Source organism: Ctenopharyngodon idella, chromosome 22 (assembly GCF_019924925.1).
Source record: "Ctenopharyngodon idella isolate HZGC_01 chromosome 22, HZGC01, whole genome shotgun sequence".
Taxonomy (NCBI): Eukaryota; Metazoa; Chordata; class Actinopteri; order Cypriniformes; family Xenocyprididae; genus Ctenopharyngodon; species Ctenopharyngodon idella.
Window position 1 is genome coordinate 12,058,826 of NC_067241.1, and position 19,756 is coordinate 12,078,581.

Below are 19,756 nucleotides of genomic sequence, written 5' to 3' on the forward strand. Positions count from 1 at the left end.
GAAAAAGCAAGTGTGAGAATATATTAACTAGTGCTGTCAAATCGATTAATCGCATCTAACATAAAAGTTTGCGTTTACATAATATATGTGTGTGTATATATATTTATAAGCATGCTGTGTGTCTCTCTGTGTGTATATATATATATATATATATATACATATATACACACACACACACACACACACATATACATATATGTACAATATATATTACATATGTGTGTGTATATGTATAAATGTGTACACACTATATAAATGTAATGATATATTATACACACTCACATGTATTATGTAAACAAACTTATGTTAGATGCGATTAATCGCGATTAATCGATTTGACAGCACTAATATTAAAATACTAAAATATAAATATAAAAATACAATACAATACACACAAAAATAACAACAAATAAATATACGACCTGGGACGTAACAGTCTACTATTAATTAAAACAATGTCATATTAATTTGTCACATCAGGGTTTTTTTTTTTTTTTTTTTTTTTTTACATTGCTTTGAAAATAATAACTGCAAAAATAAGGTCAAATATTTAATGTTGCTTCTATTTGTTGCTACTAACTGTTGTTAGGATATTATTAATCATTAATCCTTCTTTTCAGACCATTAATCAATAAATACTTGGTAAACATCGAATTTATTCAGAATTGAAAGTGGTGAGTAGGTGAGTTATTAACTCATTTTTTACTTAAATTAACTCATTATTAACATTAAATTTGTAAAAAATAATAATAATAATAATAATAAATAAATAAATACAAATATTTTTTAAATAATTAAAATAAATTTCAAATAACATGTAAAATAAGACATTTTTAAAATGATACATGTAAAAAAAAATGCAAATAAAATATACATACACTACTGTTTAAAAAGAAGAAATTCAGGAAAGATTCATTAAATAAATCAAAAGTGACAGTAAAGACATTTATAATGTAAGAAGATTTACATTTCAAATAAATTCTGTTCTTTTGAATTATCTATTCATCAAAGAATCCTCATTACTTATTTTTCATTCTTGAATTAAGCAGCACAACTGTTTTAAACATTGATAATAATAAGTAATATTTCTCGAGAACCCAATCAGAATGATTTCTGAAGGATCATGTGACACTGAAGACTGTAGTAATGGCTAAATATTAAAATAGAAAACAGTTATTATAAATTGTAATAATATTACACAATATTACTGTTTTTTTGATCAAATAAACGCAGCCTTGGTGAGCATTAGAGACTTTCAAAAACATTTTTTACCGACCCCAAACTTTTGAATGGTAGTGTACATTATTAAAATTATAACAGTAAATATAAAATTATACATTTACATCTTTAATCTTTTTGTGTTGGGTCCAGTGAAAACATTGGCAGGACAAATAAATGGGCGAGCAGTTAAAAATCCTAACTGTTGAGCCCTGTGCTGGTGTCTCATTTCAGACAAAAACTGCCTGCAAGCGTATGTGTATATGTGATTTTGTGAAATGAAAACACACATTGGGAATCATAAACCTGAGGGTGTGAGATGGGCAGAGACACATGAGACAGACCTGTGCCATGTTTAGACTGGGTCCAGACGTACCCGCCTGCAGCTGAAGAGGTCCAGCACTGCCTCGCCCCGCCCGTCTCCTCCCTCGCCCTCCAAAGAGCCAGACACTTAACCACTTACGGGACAATACCTCTGAGCTCTCCCTGACACACGAGACACGCCGTATCTCCAGGCAGGATGGTGACAATGACAAGCAACCCACAATGACTCTCATTGCAACACGTTAGGCTCACACTAACAATGTAACAATGGTAACAAATACTGTTACCCCGAATACTACGTTCTCTCTTATGAGAAGGACATTGCTAGAACATCTCGTGTTAGCACATGGTGAAAGATTACTTCTCACTAACATGCTTGTCCCACTTCTGGGCTACTCAAAGAATGAATGGAGGGTGGATCGTAAACGCCCACAGGTATAAAATCAACACGTCTCCCAGCAGCGCTCATATCCAGACTCTCTTAAGTGCTCTGAGTGGGTTTAGTGTTTCAATGACTCATTCTCAATGTGTTCGAACGTCCTCTTCGGTATCACAGACCGATTCATCAGCTCAGTTCCATTCAGTGGGTCAAATGCAGGTGCACTTCTATTGAGACTGTGGAAAGTATTCACTCTTGAGACATCAAATAAAACTCTACCTGCCATTAGTTTCAAAAATAGCAACATTTCTACTTTTAATTGATGAGTGAAGCTGGTTAGAATGTTCTTAACACAAATGTAAAACACAACACTTTATATGAATTAAAATAACAGGAATATAAATACAACTTAAAGGCACAATATTTAAATTTCGCCGCTAGAGGTCGCTTGTTCAAAACAAAGGCGTAGCTTGATGACGCCTTGATTTTGCGGAATCATGGGATTTGTTGTCTTCACATCTACAGTAGGTGGAAAAAAATCCGATGGGACTCGGGTAGAAATCATATTCATGGATGAGCTGAAATTTATTAACATTACTGTAGTATGAAGCTCGAGAGCAGCAGAGCTTTTATTATGCCGCAGACGAGCACTCCCGCTTCTTCCGGTCATGCGTATGTGGGTTAAAGCAGGTTAGATACATTTGTGTGTTGAAAGTTAAAACGCTACTCTGTGCATTTGCTCTTCGGCTACTATGAGACACTTGTTGCCAATGCAGTAAGCTAGATCAATATTAGGCATGGTAAAACATGGTACTCGTGGTAAATCAAGAAAACGAGATTTAAACAACAAGACTTACTGTCTTGAGCTGGATTTAAACGTTCTTGGAAACATTTGGGATAATGTAAGTACACAAGTCAACAAAATATATAACACTGTTCTAGTGGTTTTTGGATATTTTAATCCAAAAATATTACATATTGTGCCTTTAAAGCATGTTTAAAAGTAAGGATGTGCTAATATTAAAATTGTGGCTGATAATTATTTTCATGATATGGCTGATAACCATATTAACATTTTATACTATTTTGGCTAAATAGTTTTTTTTTTTTTTTTTTTTTTACTCAAATTGAGCATTATAAATGTGACAAATGAAGTTAGCCATCCCAACACTATATATACAATATGAAAAATTGATGTTTTAAGATTTGATAAAGATTAAATTTAACAGGGATATTAAATAATTTGTTTTTAAAGATTCACTTCAAGTGAGCATCAGTAGATGGCAAAGGTCATCCAAACAAAAAATAAGGGAAATGAGCACCCTCAATTAAATAAAAAACTCTATATATTCTAAATATTGGCTGATAACATATAAATCAATCAAAATAATTACTTGACTCATAAACTTTGTTTCAGTTCTATGGCCTGTTTCATTCCAGTAAGAATCAATGCAATAATTTTCACTTACACTACCATTAAAATTATTGAGGTTGGCAAGATTTTTTTTATTCTTTTGAAAGTCTCTCACTCACCAAGGCTGCATTTATTTGATCAAAAATACAAAGAGTAAAATTGTGAAACATTATTATTACAATTTTCAAATAACTGTTTTCAATTTTAATGCATTTTAAAATGTAATTTATTCCTGTAATGAAAAGCTGAATTTTCAGCATCATTACTCCAGTCTTCAGTGTCACATGATCCTTCAGAATTTACTCATATGCTGATTTGCTGCTCAAGAAACATTTGTCAACAGTTGTGCTTCTTAATATTTTTGTGGAAACCGTGATACATATTTTTCAGGAATCTTTGATGGGCAGAAAGTTCAGAGAACAGCATTTAGTTGAAAATATGAAATTTTGTAACATTATAAATGTCTTTACTGTCACTTTTGGTCAATTTACAGTAATGCATCATGCTGAATAAAAGTATTAACTTCTTTAAATTATTCCATTTTTACTGACCACAAAATTTTGAACAGTAGTGAATGAAATAGAAAAAAAAAAAAAGGTACATCCATCAATGTTGTACAATAGTGCTGAGAATATAAACCTAACTGCTTGAAGAACAAAAATTGATGACAGATACAATCCGTTTCAGCTTGCCTGCAATAAAACAGGGGTAACTGTTACTCCAAGAGGGTTTATGAGCTGCATATTTCAATAAAATGATATTAAACTCATAAAAGAAATAACAGCAAGCTCCGTCCATGCTGGTGGCCTCCGTCTGAGGCTGCACTAGCCATATTCCTGAGTTTACCAGAACCTTTGGTACACAAAAACAAAGAGGCGTGCACATGTAAACACGTGTGCAAACCGCCGTGCACAAATGTGGCACGCACGCTCTGATTTACAGCGGAGTAAACGATTTAAGCTGCACGTCTCGCTCTAACACCTAAACACCTGACAGCCCTCTCATAAATAAGGTTAGCCAGAGCCTCCTGTGTAATTTACACCTACACTATCTCTTAAACTAACATGTAACAGGTTCATCTGCCATATTTCAGCACCACAGGCTGAGAACCCGCCTGGAAAAGATGAATGAGTTGGATGGGCATTAAGAGAGAGAGAGAGGGAACACAAATGTGCAGTTGCGAGGGGCTGGGGCGAGTGAACTTCAAAAGCCTACAGCAGATCTGTTTTGGGTGTGGAGGCCATGCTGGCTGCGTGCAGGCCTTAGCTTACGTTCCTGTGAAAGCGCTCCAGGCCTGAGGCGCAGCCGCAATAACGGCTGACAGCAACATCAAGGCCTCACATCTCCCATCATAAATCCTCCTGCCCTCATTCTTCTTCTCTCATGCGGTGAAATGCATCTTTGTCCCATAAGGATGATTTATTTAAGAGAAATCTATAAGGTGCACCAGTCGCTTCACAGCACGGGGCTCTGCGTACAAGAGGAAGGGAGAAAACCAGACCCCCAAATCTCGCCTTGACACGGCGAAGCCTGCGTGCAATTTCTACGAGAAAACCTAGTTATGTGGAGAATTCATATGATCCATCTCTCAGAATAAAAACATCTGAATTTCAAAACAACTGCACAGCATGTGACAAACTACCACTGGCTGTAATAAAAAGGAAGTTGACTGTAATAAAAAGGAAGTGAACATGCTCAAATTGGCACAGAGTGACTTGTGCCACCTACAGGCGGAATTTAAAACTGCAGTACACTTTTAGAAGTTGTAGATTACTGAAGTAGGTTTTACAAGAAAACACTATTTCAGTCTTTCTACTTCAAAATTTCACGTTTAATTCAGTATGTTACTTGTCTATTTGTAATTCATTGTGAAATTTAATGGCTATTTCTAAGTCAAAACTGTTTCTATACCTATGCGCCAGAGAAACAAGCGCGCAGCCATTTTGTCTTTGAACTTCCGTTTTCGCGATAGCTCTGTACATTTCTATTGCTTCGCTGTCGAAGAGTAATTAGCTGGTGACACAGACTTATAGAGTTAACAAAAGTTATCATCAGCATTGTAATGTTTGAAGCGGATGTCATAAAAAATGTCAGTAGAGCGGAATATTTTGAAACGAGCGCTTTATTCATAAATCCGTAAGATCTTCATGCAAATACAAACCGGAAAACAGAACACAACGAGCGCAGCGATGAAAAGGGGCGGGGCTACTTAAGGTCTACCCGAGAAAGGGACCTGAGAGACTTTTAAAAAATTTTATAGGCTATACAAGCTTATATTTCCCTCAGCTGTGGGACTGTTACACTGTCAATGAACATCTTGCATTATTATTTATTTATAAGTGTAAGCTGTGTTTTCAATTTACACTTCTTCTAAGGTGCTTCCACCAGTTCCTCATAACATGCTCTGATGATCACCTCCAAGCTCACTAGACCCTGAAGAAGCACGACGGCGCTACACACCTTTAATTTGCATGAAGGTTGTTAATTCGCAGCGTTTTATTGCCAATTGGAATTTTAGCACCATGAAAAATAAGCACAAATGCCAGTGCTGGAAATGTAAATGAATGGAGGTGGTTGCCAGGTAACCAAGCACACATTCTGAACAGTAAATTATTCATTCAATACGAAGCGAGATTACCTGATAATTAATGTTTAGCTATAAATTTTCTGTTACTTACAGTCTGTGTATATCTGGTGCGGTTTGATGCAGCTGTTCATCTATGAAGCAATGTAATCGAGACCTGTCTCTAAACGTTCTGCATGTTATCTGTCACTGGTTCGACCTGTTTTGTGGCTTGGAAAAATGCTTTTGTGAAAACGGTATTTTAGACAGGTAATTTCAGGGGTAACCTGTGCATATACTAACTAAATACACCAAAAACACCTTATAGTAACAGTTTTCCAAAATGTTACATGTAAAAATGGGATCTCCTTTAAAGTATAAGAAGCTTTCTGATTTTTTTTCTGTCAGTTTAAAACATTTTACATAATTATTTAAATATATATTATTTATATTTTAGTTTTTTAGTTTTTTGTGCATATACTTACACCAGATAATACAAGAGTCTCTGACAAAATATTATAGTTTTAACAGATATACTGATTTAGCTGTGGGTTAACTTGTGCGTATAATAAATTATAATACCTGTCAAAATATTATAGTTATGATAATTATGCTAATCACTGAAAAAAAAAAATGAAATTTCTGTCAAAATACCATTATAGTGATGGTAATTACTGAAGAAAAAATATAATATGGGATCTTCTTCCAAATGTATGAAGATTTCTGTCAATTTAATAATGTAATAATCAATTTACTAATTTTTTTGATGATTGTTGTGGGACAGCCTGCATGTTTTACTAACCAAATGCACCAAATAATACCTTATTCTCCTGTAAATAAAACACTTTAAGTTCCAGTTTCTCATTATTACACATACCACTTCCTCTATCCTCCCTACTCACAAAACAAAAAAACAGAGAAGATGAGAAACGCCATGACTGGATAGACTCCAGCAAGCTCAAACCACAAGACCATCTTGAATGTCTACAGTAAAAGTCTCTGCAGCACAAAGGAAAACAACAGGCCTGATCACTGGGGTCTCAGTTCTGAGAAGCAGAGACTTGGACCTGATATTGTCCAGTTCGATCCAGAATGTCCACCATCTGTAACAGCTGGATGTCAGCCGGTTAAGAGTGAGAACATTTGGAGAGGGTCCATCAAAAACAGGGCCTGATTCAAAAATCACAAATTGGGTCCCATTTTGCCAGTGTTATCATGTAGATTGATTAAACACATCATCTCGCGATGCCAAGACAATGCACGTAATTCCCAGACAGAGCATCTGGCTGACTGCGGACCTTCAATCCTGCATCAACAAACAAAGCAACCCCCCCCCCCCCACCGCTGGTGGAAATGTTCGGCATCTTCCTCACAAAGGCAAACAAACCTGTGGCTTGAAACATTTTGAGAGTAGGTGAGCTATGCTACTTGGTTGGAACAGAAAGAGTTGTTTTTTAAACTACGGGACATTCGAAAACACACAAGTGCTGAAAACACAGACGCACAGCCAAAGAAAATGATGACTTTGCTGTTCAGCTTCAAAATCTATGATTTATTAGACTCACCTAAGCCTCTGCAAATTTTAAGAGGAATGGCATTTTGATCCCATACACTCCAGTAGGAAAAAGATATGGAAGTAAGAGATTAAAATGACTGGTTATGTCACTGAATATTGGTTCGGCCAGACAAAGGTCAAATAACTATTTGTTCAAGAAAATAAAAGGCTCTCATTTTTTTCACTCAGTAGGCTTATACATTAATAATGCCTGAAATTAATTTTGATGTTCTCCACCTTTTATCTGGAATGAGGAAAATTATATTTCAACTATTATAGTTGTAGTATGAATGGAAATCTTTGAATGTCTACTTTTGATACCCACATACTCAATGGCAAATCACTGCCTTTTACAAACTTGAATCCAGCACAGCATTATTTTAGCATCATTGAGATACTATTTTAGTTTTTATTAATATATTAAGTGTTTTTATTTTTTATATTTTACTTTTTTATTATTATTTTTAAAGTTTTAGTAATTTTGTTGTGTTTTTGTCATTTTTATTAGGTTTTTTAAATATATATATATATTTTTATTAGTTTTTATTTCAGTTAATACATCATGTTGGCTTATGTGGACAACTAGCCTAGTTGAAATAAAATAAGTTTAAGGATTTTTATACATTTAATTTGACTTTTTTCTTTTTTAATTGATTTTAGTTTTACATAACTATAATAATGTGATCCAGATTGTCCCTCCCATGTGTATCACATTTATTAAGATGCTTATAAGTGTTTATCCTTAGGTGACAAATTATAGATTTAACAGAAAAGCCTTTTTTAAATGTATTCTCTTTCATTTAAATGTTCAAATGATTTATCAAGAGGTCTAAGTTTACTTATTTGCATTTGTATTTTACCTTATTTTACCTTAATTCACAAGGTTAATGGGAATCATCATTTTGCACCTTTTAATCAGCTTCAGATGCGCTTCAGACTGATCTAAAAGTGCCCTCTGCTGGCCGTTTGTACTACAACTCTACAACAAAAGAACTGACTATCGCCAGTAATTATAAACCAGGTTTGCTCTTACAGTTTACTAAAGCCTAACAATATATTAAGTTTTTTCCTTGAAAATGCTGCAGAAATGTTTTGCAGTCCTATGACATAACATTCACCTAACAAACCTTAATTAGTTACCATTTCAGAAATGTATCCAGGTCAATGACGTGACAGGTCATTTTTCGTCCAAAAGCCTTAATAATAATAAAAAACAAAGATATGACATCCAAAGTATGGAAGGTAGTACAACTAGATCTCTTTTATTGAACCCAAAAGATTTTAATTATATTTTGCTACATATAAAGGTATTTTAAAGATTTTGAAGTGTCAAAAGGTCATTCGGTTTAACCGTCCAAAGGCCAATACAGCCATTTCATTTGTGATTAAAATATCTTAAAATGCAATAAATGTAAATATTTTTTATTCTGGCATGATTTTATAACATCATATATCAACATAGTGCAAAATTGTATTAAAATTATGTGTTGAAGTCGTTGCTTTGTTATGAGAAAGAATGAAAAATTAATTTCATTGATGTCATTCAGAGTAACTAATGTAAATGGGCCATTCTGGATCAAGTCATGTGGTCAATATCATGTGACAGGATGTGACATCATTCAGACACCTGCAAAGGACCACAAGATCATGAAGCAAAGTAACTAACTCTCTCTTAACTATTTGAAAAATTCATGTTTTCACTTGCTCATACGCTTGTCCCGAAACATCAGGTCATTCGGTACAACCGCTATAAACATGGAAAATGTTTTAATATTTTAAAAACTTGTACTAAATATAAAATGTTTGATTGTCCTTTTGCTAGCTAGCTAGATATCAGCCAGTTAGCATTGTTTGAAAATATCGTCATTCGGTATAACCAAAAGTGTCATTCGGTAAAACCGAAATTCAGGTTAAACCGAATTACTTTTTTGGCGACAAATTTTGTCCATCTGGTAAAAAAAAAAAAATGACAAAAGCAGTGTTAATTGATTATAAAAACCACATAATCTCATTGTTAACACTTAATAAAACTTCAAAATTAATTATATCTCCCATAGGTTTTTTTACACTTTTAAAAACCTTATTCGTCAACGACCCATCCATACTAACCTTAGTTCGTACAGTTAACTGCTGAAGAGACATTTTTCAAAAATAACACGTAAAAACGTCAATTTTAATTTCAATTAGGTAAAACTAATTAATCAATCAATCAATAGTTGTAGCCACAACAGTAGGCTATTTTGTTGGAAACTATGGTTACCTTAGTCATATTTAGAGACTTAATTAATGTCTGTTAAATAATTTTAATACACCAAAGGCTGTTGACACTATTACAAACAATCAATCTACACTCACACACATATAGCTGGTCCTGGTCATGTTTTCATTCCTCAAACTGAGGCAAACGCACAAGATAAGAGTTTATATATATTTATAAATAAGCTTGACAGCGCCCTCTGGTGCCCGTGAACCACTGGGTTGACTTTTGATGTTGGATCATGAGATCCACATTTATCACATTCTATCCTCAATCTTCCCATAAAGCAGTAACGAATACAAAATTACTCATTTTGTGCTCAAAATTATTTTTCTTTAAATTGAAACAAAACCTAACCACAGATTCACTATACAAATGGAACAAAAAAATAAATAAAAAAAGATCAAAAGTTTCAATAGCCTATTTAATGACAAAAAATTACCTTAATTTTTATTACTATTTTTTTTTTTTTTTTTTTTTGTAAAATAGGTAATAACCTCATGATTAATTTAATTTAAAATTGTAGAAATTCAATTTTTATAAATATTGATTCTCATAAATGTAATAAATGGACTTTATGCAATTGTATTGCATAAGTCTATGATTATTTTACTTACATTATAGATTCAAATAAATACTTGAGTTATTGTGAATAAACGTTGAATAGATGCCAGAATTACTAACATCAAATGAAAATAGGGGCACATTACATCCACTGTGGCTATTTACAGGAGTGAACATGCCCTTAAGTACCCAATCTGTCTTCATTCACAAGCTCATAACTCTGTATAGAGAGCCGTTTGGCCTCTGTCCCACCGGTGCCAACTCTGATATAGTAACAGACGTTTGTCAGCGCTCCAATCACACCGCCAGAGAAAAAAAAAATCTTACTAGTATTTCACATAACATTTTAGCAGTTTGTTGAAACCACTCTTCTACAATTTTAATCTGATCGTGAACACTACATTACCTTGAATGCAAGTCCTGCTCAGAAGGCCAGAGGGCAGTAGACACACCAAGAACCAGAGATGCAATGGCTGACATTTCAGGCAGGGTTAAAAAACCTACAGTGACCCTTATAGTTTTAGACACAATGGACACATAAACATTTATGAAAGTCATGGCACTGGAAAAACTAAATATCAAACTAAGTATAATTTATTTTAAAGAAAGAAAGAAAGAAAGAAAAGCATTATTAATGTTCGTTCTGTTCATAAATCACAAGAATCATGACTAATCATGATTCACCCAAAAATTTTGTCATTAATTACCCTCATGTCGTTCCAAATCCAAACCCGTAAGACTTTCGTTCATCTTTGAAGCACAAATGAAGATATTTTTAATGAAATTTGAGAGATTTCTGTCCTTCCATTGACAGTTTACGCAACTACCACTTTGACGCTTCAAAAAGTTCATAAGGAGATTGTAAAACTAATCCATATGAATCAAGCAGTTTAGTCCAAATTTTCTGAAGGGACACAATCGCTTTAATATGATGAACAGATTTAATTTAGGCTTTTATTCACATATAGACATTGATCAGCGAACATAAACAGAAGCTCAACCGTACATGCTTTGACGCAAGGACAAACCTCACTGGATCTGCATAGCATGAGAAACCTCAGTGGTTCTTGTATGTCAAGCAAACATGCTTGAGCTTCCGTTTACCATTAAAGATGTGCTAGTTGATGAATGTTTATATGAGAATAAAAGCTTAAATTAAACCTGTTCATCATATAAAGTAAAAAATTTGGGTGAACTAACACTTTAAGCAGGGCGATAGCTATAGGCTACTGACAGTCGTGTTTTAACGGAAATAAAAAAGAAATCAGACAAAAGGCGTTTCCTTTAAATTATTTGGCTTCAATACAATTAGTTATTTTAAATAAAACCTCGTCTTTAAATGATCACCCTTACTGTTGTTCTTACACGGTAGGAATGGGTCTTTATATGCCTACATGTAATAGCTGCCTTCATATTTGAGAAAAAGGATCATCGTAGGCCTATTTGGGGGGCATTTGTCAACAAAAAGTTTGAAAACTTCCGTGTTGGACACCTGTGCGAATCTGACTTCATATATCCACTAGAAATTACCATGGGAATGATTAACAACAATTTAGCATAATATATTCCACTTGGTGTGATATTTTGTCATCTAATGCTTATATAATTAAAAATAGTGCTCTGATTAACGTTCCCCACCACACAGCACGTTTAAGAAATGTTTAAAATGACACATAAAGCCATGCATGGAGACTTATGAGCGCGATTATTCTTCATGAAACCGCCATGTTAAGTGAGTCACATGATCAGGTGACAACTAGCGGTGGAGCTTTAGATTCGTTTCAGTGACTCGAATATTTGAATCTGATCGCTAAAAGAATTCGTTTACTGATTCGTTCAGTGGCTCCTGTTTTTATGTTACACCGCCATTAGGTGGCGACAAGCGAGTCATTGAATAATTTACTCAAACGATTCGTTATAAGACGAGTCGATCGAACAGTAAAATGTGCGCGCGTACAATATTTTTTTCAAGGTGAGTTTATTTTTGAAAGCTTATTTTCTATGAAGACACATACCTTAAAGTCTTGGCTTCTATGATAAGTATTATGTATTGTAAATGTATAATATTTAAAACGCTTGTGTAAATGTATCAGGCCTAATATTTAAAACGCCCTGTGACAACTTGTCCCACCCTGACATTTGTGAAAATAGCTTTGATGCAGCTTTATTTCTTAGTTTTTTCCCCTCAAAAACAAAATCTTATATAGGCCCATGCCTTGTCTCTCAAAGGGTCCCTCCTTACCTGGATTTATGATGAGGAACCCACAGCAGCAGGAGGTTTCAGAAGCAGTAGTCTAGCGGCCGTCGGGGGCTCCAGCAGGGCAGTAAGTGAACCCAGCAGTGCCACTGTTGTTTCCTGCCACCCCTCCAGCATACTTCATTGCTCTCCACTGGGCAGCACAGGAAAGACAAGCTTCTGGTGACCTTGATGTTGCCAAGGTAACACATCTGCCATGCATTTTCACGTAGTTTGGCATCTCATTAAAAAGCATCTTTTGGGGTTCTTGAGATCATTTTGAATTGTTTATGATGAGACTCAATGTTTGTGCAGCCAACATTTTTATTGTCCATACAAAATAAATACAAAAATACCTAATTTAGTCAAACCCACTGAGCATATAAATGCATTTTGTAATTGAGTACGGCTTTTTCTCACACACATGGCTTTTTAACAAAGACATTTTCCTTTCCGTGAGAAGCTATACGTCAGTGTTACAGACAGTATTATCATCAGAGGAACAGATTCCATTCTGCCTATGTTTCTTTCTCCATGTGTTTGTTAAACATTTGGACCCTGTTCCCTCTCCATATGATGTGAGTCTCTCTAGAAGGCTAAAGGAAACCAGGTGCGGACAAGCTGAACTCGAGGGGTCAGGAGTGGAAACATGCAACACAAATTTTTATGCACTGTTTTTACTCACAGTCTTCTAAAGATTGCTAATCAAATGCAGCATGTTGAACCGGTTCATAACACTTCGAAGAACCAGCAATGCTCCCAACAAACAAATAGAAAGCTTTGTGGAAGATAAATCCTTTGTGGAAAAGCTCTAGCTGTCAAGACAGACAGCATGGGAGTAAGAGTGTGATTTGAGGAGAGAGAGAGAGAGAGGAAGAGCCAGACAGAGATGTCGTCTGGTGGAGAGACCGTTTGCTCAATCCTCTCATAATTCCTGGATTTCTGCAAGGCCGTTCTGGTTGTATTGCAGAACAAATGGGAAAGACAGGTCTGATGACGGTTTTTCTATTTTTAAAACAATTCAGAATGTGTTTATATATAGCCTACTATATACAGTTCAGTACATACGTTTGCATGGCCCTTTTATCTCCTAATTTATTTTTACAAATATAAGATTTAAATATTTAAATATTTTTAAAATTGTAATATATGTATGTATATATATAATATATATATATATTTTTTTTTTTTTTTTTTTTTTTTTACACCAATCATCAACAATTGTTTACATCCCCTTATTTCTTAATATAGTTATTGAGCATCAATGAATTTTTGAAAGCAGTCTCTTATGCTCACCAAGGCTGCATTTATTTGATCAAAAATACAGTAAAATTGTGAAATAATATTAGAATTTAAAATAAGTGTTTTCTAATTGAATATATCTTAAGATATAATTTATTCCTGTCATGCAAAGCTGAATTTTCAGCATCATTACTCCAGTCTTCAGTGTCACATGATCCTTCAGAAATCATTCTAATATGCTGATTTGCTGCTCAAGAAACATTATTTTTAAAGTTGAAAACAGCTTAATAGTTTTGTGGAAACCCATTTTTTCAGGAATCTTTGATGAATAAGAAGTTCAAAAGAACAGCATTTATTTGAAACAGAAATCTTTTGTTAAAACAATGTAAATATCTTTAATCACCACTTTTGATCAATCTACACTGTCAGAAAAAAGGTATGGTGCTTGTCACTGGGGAAGTACCCTAAGGTACAAAAGAGTACATACTAATACTAATATGTACTTTTAAGGTACTAATATGTACCATTTAGGGGTAAGTAAGGTACAAAGATGTACCTTTTCCCTTTTGTACCTTAGGGTACTGCCCCAGTGACAGCGGCGTACCTTTTTTTCTGACAGTGTAATGCGCCTTTGCTGAATAAAAAAAAGCCACAGACCTCAATTTTTAACGATAGTGTGTATACTGTATATGTGTATACTGTACACTTCCCAGATTATATCATGTGATATTCATTGAATACCATTTCAATAGGACTAATCTAAGGCCAAATTGGATAATTTTTACATTTTTTGAACTCTAAATTCCTCCATCAGATTTATGTGTTAAACCAGATCATGTTGTTTATGAAATTATTTTGAGTTTCAGTGCATGAATGCCTTTCCTGCATGAAAGCCAGGGGATTTCACAGAGATTCAATAGAGGAATCCCTGTCTCAAAGGTCAGCTCTCATCAGTCATTCTCTGACATTTTACGATTGAGATGCATGTGATGAGCTGGCTTTTCCACCAGACAGATGTGCCCGCAGCCCCAGCTGGGTCGTCCTGCACATGGCTGGGCCGTGCTCGATGTTAGATCACAGAGCCCTCTGTTTTCAAACGCTGCCAGATAACACAGGGTCCTCCGGGGATGCAGTAACTCTAGAGGCTCCATTGTGCCATGTCACGCTGCCTGTACTCCAGTCGGTGCAGAACAGCACGCTGTCAGTTAAAATAAGTGGCCGCGGGCCAGCGTCTGAACGTGTCTGTCCTGAATGTGAGTGGATTAGCACTCTCCACACATCCAGCTCAGCCAGGAAACTCAAGAAGACTTTTAAAGCAAAATAGGCGCCGATAAGTCGCCATCATAAATTTCAGGACACATGCTGACCAAAAACAACCCAAGAAATGCAACGTGGTCTTCCTAGCCCAGGGACATGATGGGATGTAGGAGAGGCCAGCAGGTGGGCACTTTTGGCTGACCTTTTGTTCAGTAAAGTTGCCTCTCAAGTGAAGTAAGCACTGACGAATGTGGCTCTCACCAAAAATGAATATGCACTATATATTCAAAAGTGTTTTTGCTTTTGAAAGAAGAGTACTATTGTGAAATATTATTATAATTTATTCCTCTGATGGTTAAGCTGAATTTTCAGCATCATTACTCCAGTCTTCAGTGTCACATGATCCTTCAGAAATCATTCTAATATGCTGATTTGCTGCTCAATTATTTTGGTGCTCAATTATTAATAATGGTTCTTATTATTTTTAATGTTGAAAACAGTTTGTGCTGCTGCTTAATATTTTTGTGGAAACTGTGACACCTCTTTGAGGATTCTTTGATCAATAGAAAGTTCAATTTACAGAATTTATTAGAAATATAAATCTTTTCTAACATTATAAATGTCTTTACTGTAGCAGAACAACTGTGTTCAACATTGATAATCAATTGATTACAATATTGCATTACTCCCTAAAAAAGTAACTAATTGCGTTAGTTACTTTTTATGAAAAGTAATGCGTTACATTACTTTATCGTTACTTTTTCTCACCTGGGCTGGGCTTGCTTTTTTATTTTTTTAATAACAACAAAAAAATATATATTTTTGGCAAATGTTTATTTCACGCTAAAAGTGAAATAAATAAGCCTCACACCGTGTCTACACCCGACGCGACCGTTGTCGCATTGCACCACGCCGCAACGGCTAAAAGCTGTCTACACTAAACGCAACAAACCGACCATTGCAAAGCACTTGGACTATGTCAGAAATAGAACAGGGAGTCCATATACTGTCGGGAATTTGTTGTTGCGCCGCGCCACATCCAGTGTAGACAGTATCACTGATTATAATGGGTTCTATTGTCTTTTGACACGTCGCATCGCTCGTGTCCGGTGTAGACATGGTGTCAGGCTGAAGGAAATGCATATTTACGCCTGAACAGTAGAGGGCGCAGCTCAAAGAAATCTTAATTAAAGAATTAAAGAATAGGATACAGGAGAATGACGTTCATCACTCTTATTTCTAAATCTAAAGTAATTTTTGCTTGTTAGTATGGTTAAATCAGATCATTGAAGGTCAGCAGCAAAAACATTAGTTAATAAAGTGAGATTAAATACAAAGTATATCTGTGTAATTTAATATAGTTAATTATTACAGGTTTGCCTAAAATTCTGAGATTGTATTTCACTGTTTTTATTCATTTTGAGGAATACTGAATGTTTTTGTGCAAGTGAGATGAGTAAATGCATGTTCACATTTAGTCTAGAACTACAATAACTATCATGTTCACACAGCACACACAACACCTCTGCACTTTATTTCTCTCAACATGGGGACAGGAGAGGTGTGAGTCAACAAATGTGAAAAAGTAACTTGTTGTAAATTGAAAAAGTAATCCGATTACGTAACTCAAGTTACTTGTAATGCATTACCTCCAACATTGTTGATAATAACAATAAATGTTTCTTGAGCAGCAAATCAGCATATTAGAATGATTTCTGAACGATCATGTGACACTGAAAACTGGAGTAATGATGCTGAAAATTCGGCTTTTTTAAATCAAAACGTTAATGAATTTTGATATAACTTGTATAGTTATACTGATCTACATGCTCAGAATCGATTTAGATAGCAGTGTGCCAACTCAAAGGTGTTTAATTGCTTCCCTCCAACACGATGAATACACACAAGTGTGTAATTTCAGACCAGAACTCAGACTGTTACTGAGATTAACTGTGCCGTTAGTTCCAACTGCACTGTGATCAGTTTAGGCTTATATAAGCATTAAATAACAGTCATCAGAGAAAACCAGGGCAATACTACTAAGCGTAAAGCAATTGAAACCTACATTTCGAAGTGAATTTGGCCTACTATGATGAGGCTATATCAGCAGAGTGGTCAATTTTTATGCTAGAGGAGGTCAGCCGCAACACATTTGCAGATGGACGTTACATAAATCATATAAATAAATATATAAATGTGGATGTGTAATTGCAGGGCCAGTTTAATTCTGGTGTAAGAATAATTCCATGCAGTTTAAAAGCTTGAAATAAACATTTTCAGCTAATAACGGCTTGACATTATCTCTTTTATTCTTTCTCTCTCATCTTTAGCGTCCCCAGTGAAAATTCATTTACAGTCTAATTACAGAACACGGCATGTGTGGAAGGCACACAAATCAGCCGTCATTAACAAATGACAGAAAACTGCCATTTTGTAATTGAAGTATAGATCTGAATCAATATTTAGAAGTCCCAGTAGATTACAGAGCAACACAGGAACGAGTATCTTCTATCTTTGTTAATTACAGAACAAAATCTTGACTGTAAACACAATTTAATTATATATATATATATATATATATATATATATGGAATTATAAAATGAAGCAAATATATTTATCAGATCATAGCCAAATGTACCACAAATCTTAATGAAAGTATTAAAATGAATATTTATGATTTAGATGCCCAGATTTTTATAATTAGAATGTCCTTAAGGGATGTAATATTTCAATACCGAAACTCGTCGTGCAGTGCGCTGTAAATAATACATACAAAGTAATGTAATGATTTGCTCAAAGCTAATTTAAAAAAGCCCATGAATCAGTTCATAGAGCAATACACACTGACATTTACTCTGTGCTCATTCAGCTCCCTGCCTCCAAAAGCTCCAGCACCAGAATCGGGCGTTCATAGAGAGCTTTGCTATTAAACGCAGCTCTAATAGGCTTTCTCGCCACGCTGTATCTTCTTCCTCCTGCCGGATAGCAAACCTCACACTGTCTATGTCGTCCCCTGCCCCACCCTATCTCGGCTTTTACCTCCGGCCTGTTAAAAATGATATCAGCTCGTGGAGGGCGAGCATTAGCATTTGCATTTTATTGGAGGCATGGAGATTTAGAGCAGTGGATACATCAGCTCTGAGCAGACAGAATTAGTTAACAATGCATTATCTGCCTTTTATGGCGGCCATAATTCTCTCACTCCCCCGGCTAGGGGAAGAGATGGGGGTGGAGGAGGACTGGACGTAACGCCAGACTGCTCGCTCTACAGTGGGGGCTGCTGGGGAGAGGTTGGGCTTTGTTTCTCGAAGCTTTGCTGCGCTTTAAACGCAACCGAGGCCCAAAGAGCATTGCTGCGCCATCACGATGCACGGCTCGAACAACAACCCAATAGAGGGGCGATAAGCGTCTCGAAAGGTCATTGCTAATGGCGTGACCTTGCGTTCTTAATGACGCCGCACATTATACCGCACTAAAATTCAGCAGAATCATGGTGTAATGGCGCTTTTGTGTGCGTTTAGGTTTTTTAGGTTCGGAAAGGGATTTGAATAACGTCTCATATCATACTTCTGAGGCCTATAGGAATCCAAATGAAAGCTACGGCGCTCGAGTGCACTTTGTGTGTGCGTTTAGGCGTTTTGGATGGTGGTGCAGTGTGGATCGAACACACTGCTGCAGTCTTCCCCTCCCAAACTCCAGCCCTCGACCACAGCTGTTCAGTGGTCCCCTTGACAGCCATCTATTTGAGCTTATGTGCAGAAAAACCCATCGGACCACATGCATCCCAGAAATCTTGCATACAGACTCTATTCGCTGCTTGCAGGCTTTTTCGCTTCAGCAAACATATTCAAAGCGTGCACTCTTTGCTTATTGGTAAAAACGTCGCTCAGGAAAGGCAAACCCCAACGTCCTGCACGTAGTTCAACATTGTGGGTTTCACCATGGGGATTATGACTTTAACGGGATAATTCTCCAAAAGTGAATATTCTGTCATCATTTACTCACCCTCATGTCCTGTATGACTTCCTTTCTTCAAAATGTCTTTGTTTCACAAAAGAAAGTATGTCATACAGGTTCGATTACACTCTTAAAAATATAGGCTCTTTATGACATCTATGGTTCCACAAAGAACCTTTAACATCTATGGAACCTTTCCATTGCACAAAAGGTTCTTTATAGTGCAAAAAGGTTCAGATTTTTTAAATGTTCTTCACACTAAGCTAAAAGGTTCTTTGGGGAACCCAAAATGGTTCTTCTATGGCATCACTGCGAAAACTCCTTTATTTTAAAGAGAGCATAGAATTTAATTTTTTTTTTTTTTTTTTTTTTGGTAAACTATCCATTTAAACTCACTCACAAAATGTACTAATTCATTTCAACAGTATTTTGTTCCCATTTCAAAATTTGTTTGGTAAACTATCCATTTAAACTTGCTCACAAAATGTACTAATTCATTTCAATGGTATTTTGTTCCTATTCACATTACTATAATGATAAAGTTTATTAAAAATAAATAAATAAAAACATTCTAAATAAAAAAATAAAAAAATAGAGTGAGTTTTTACATTTCCGTGTTTCTCAGAAGCGGAAGTCATCGTAGTTGGGTAAATGTTTATAGCAGTGAATGAGAGACTACATTAAATATATTTTTTTGTGTTTCCATTGGTGAAAAATAGCAAAAGAAAACCTCCATAACAGTGTTTACAAAACTTTCAAAAAGAGGGAAAAAATAGAGAGTGATTGATA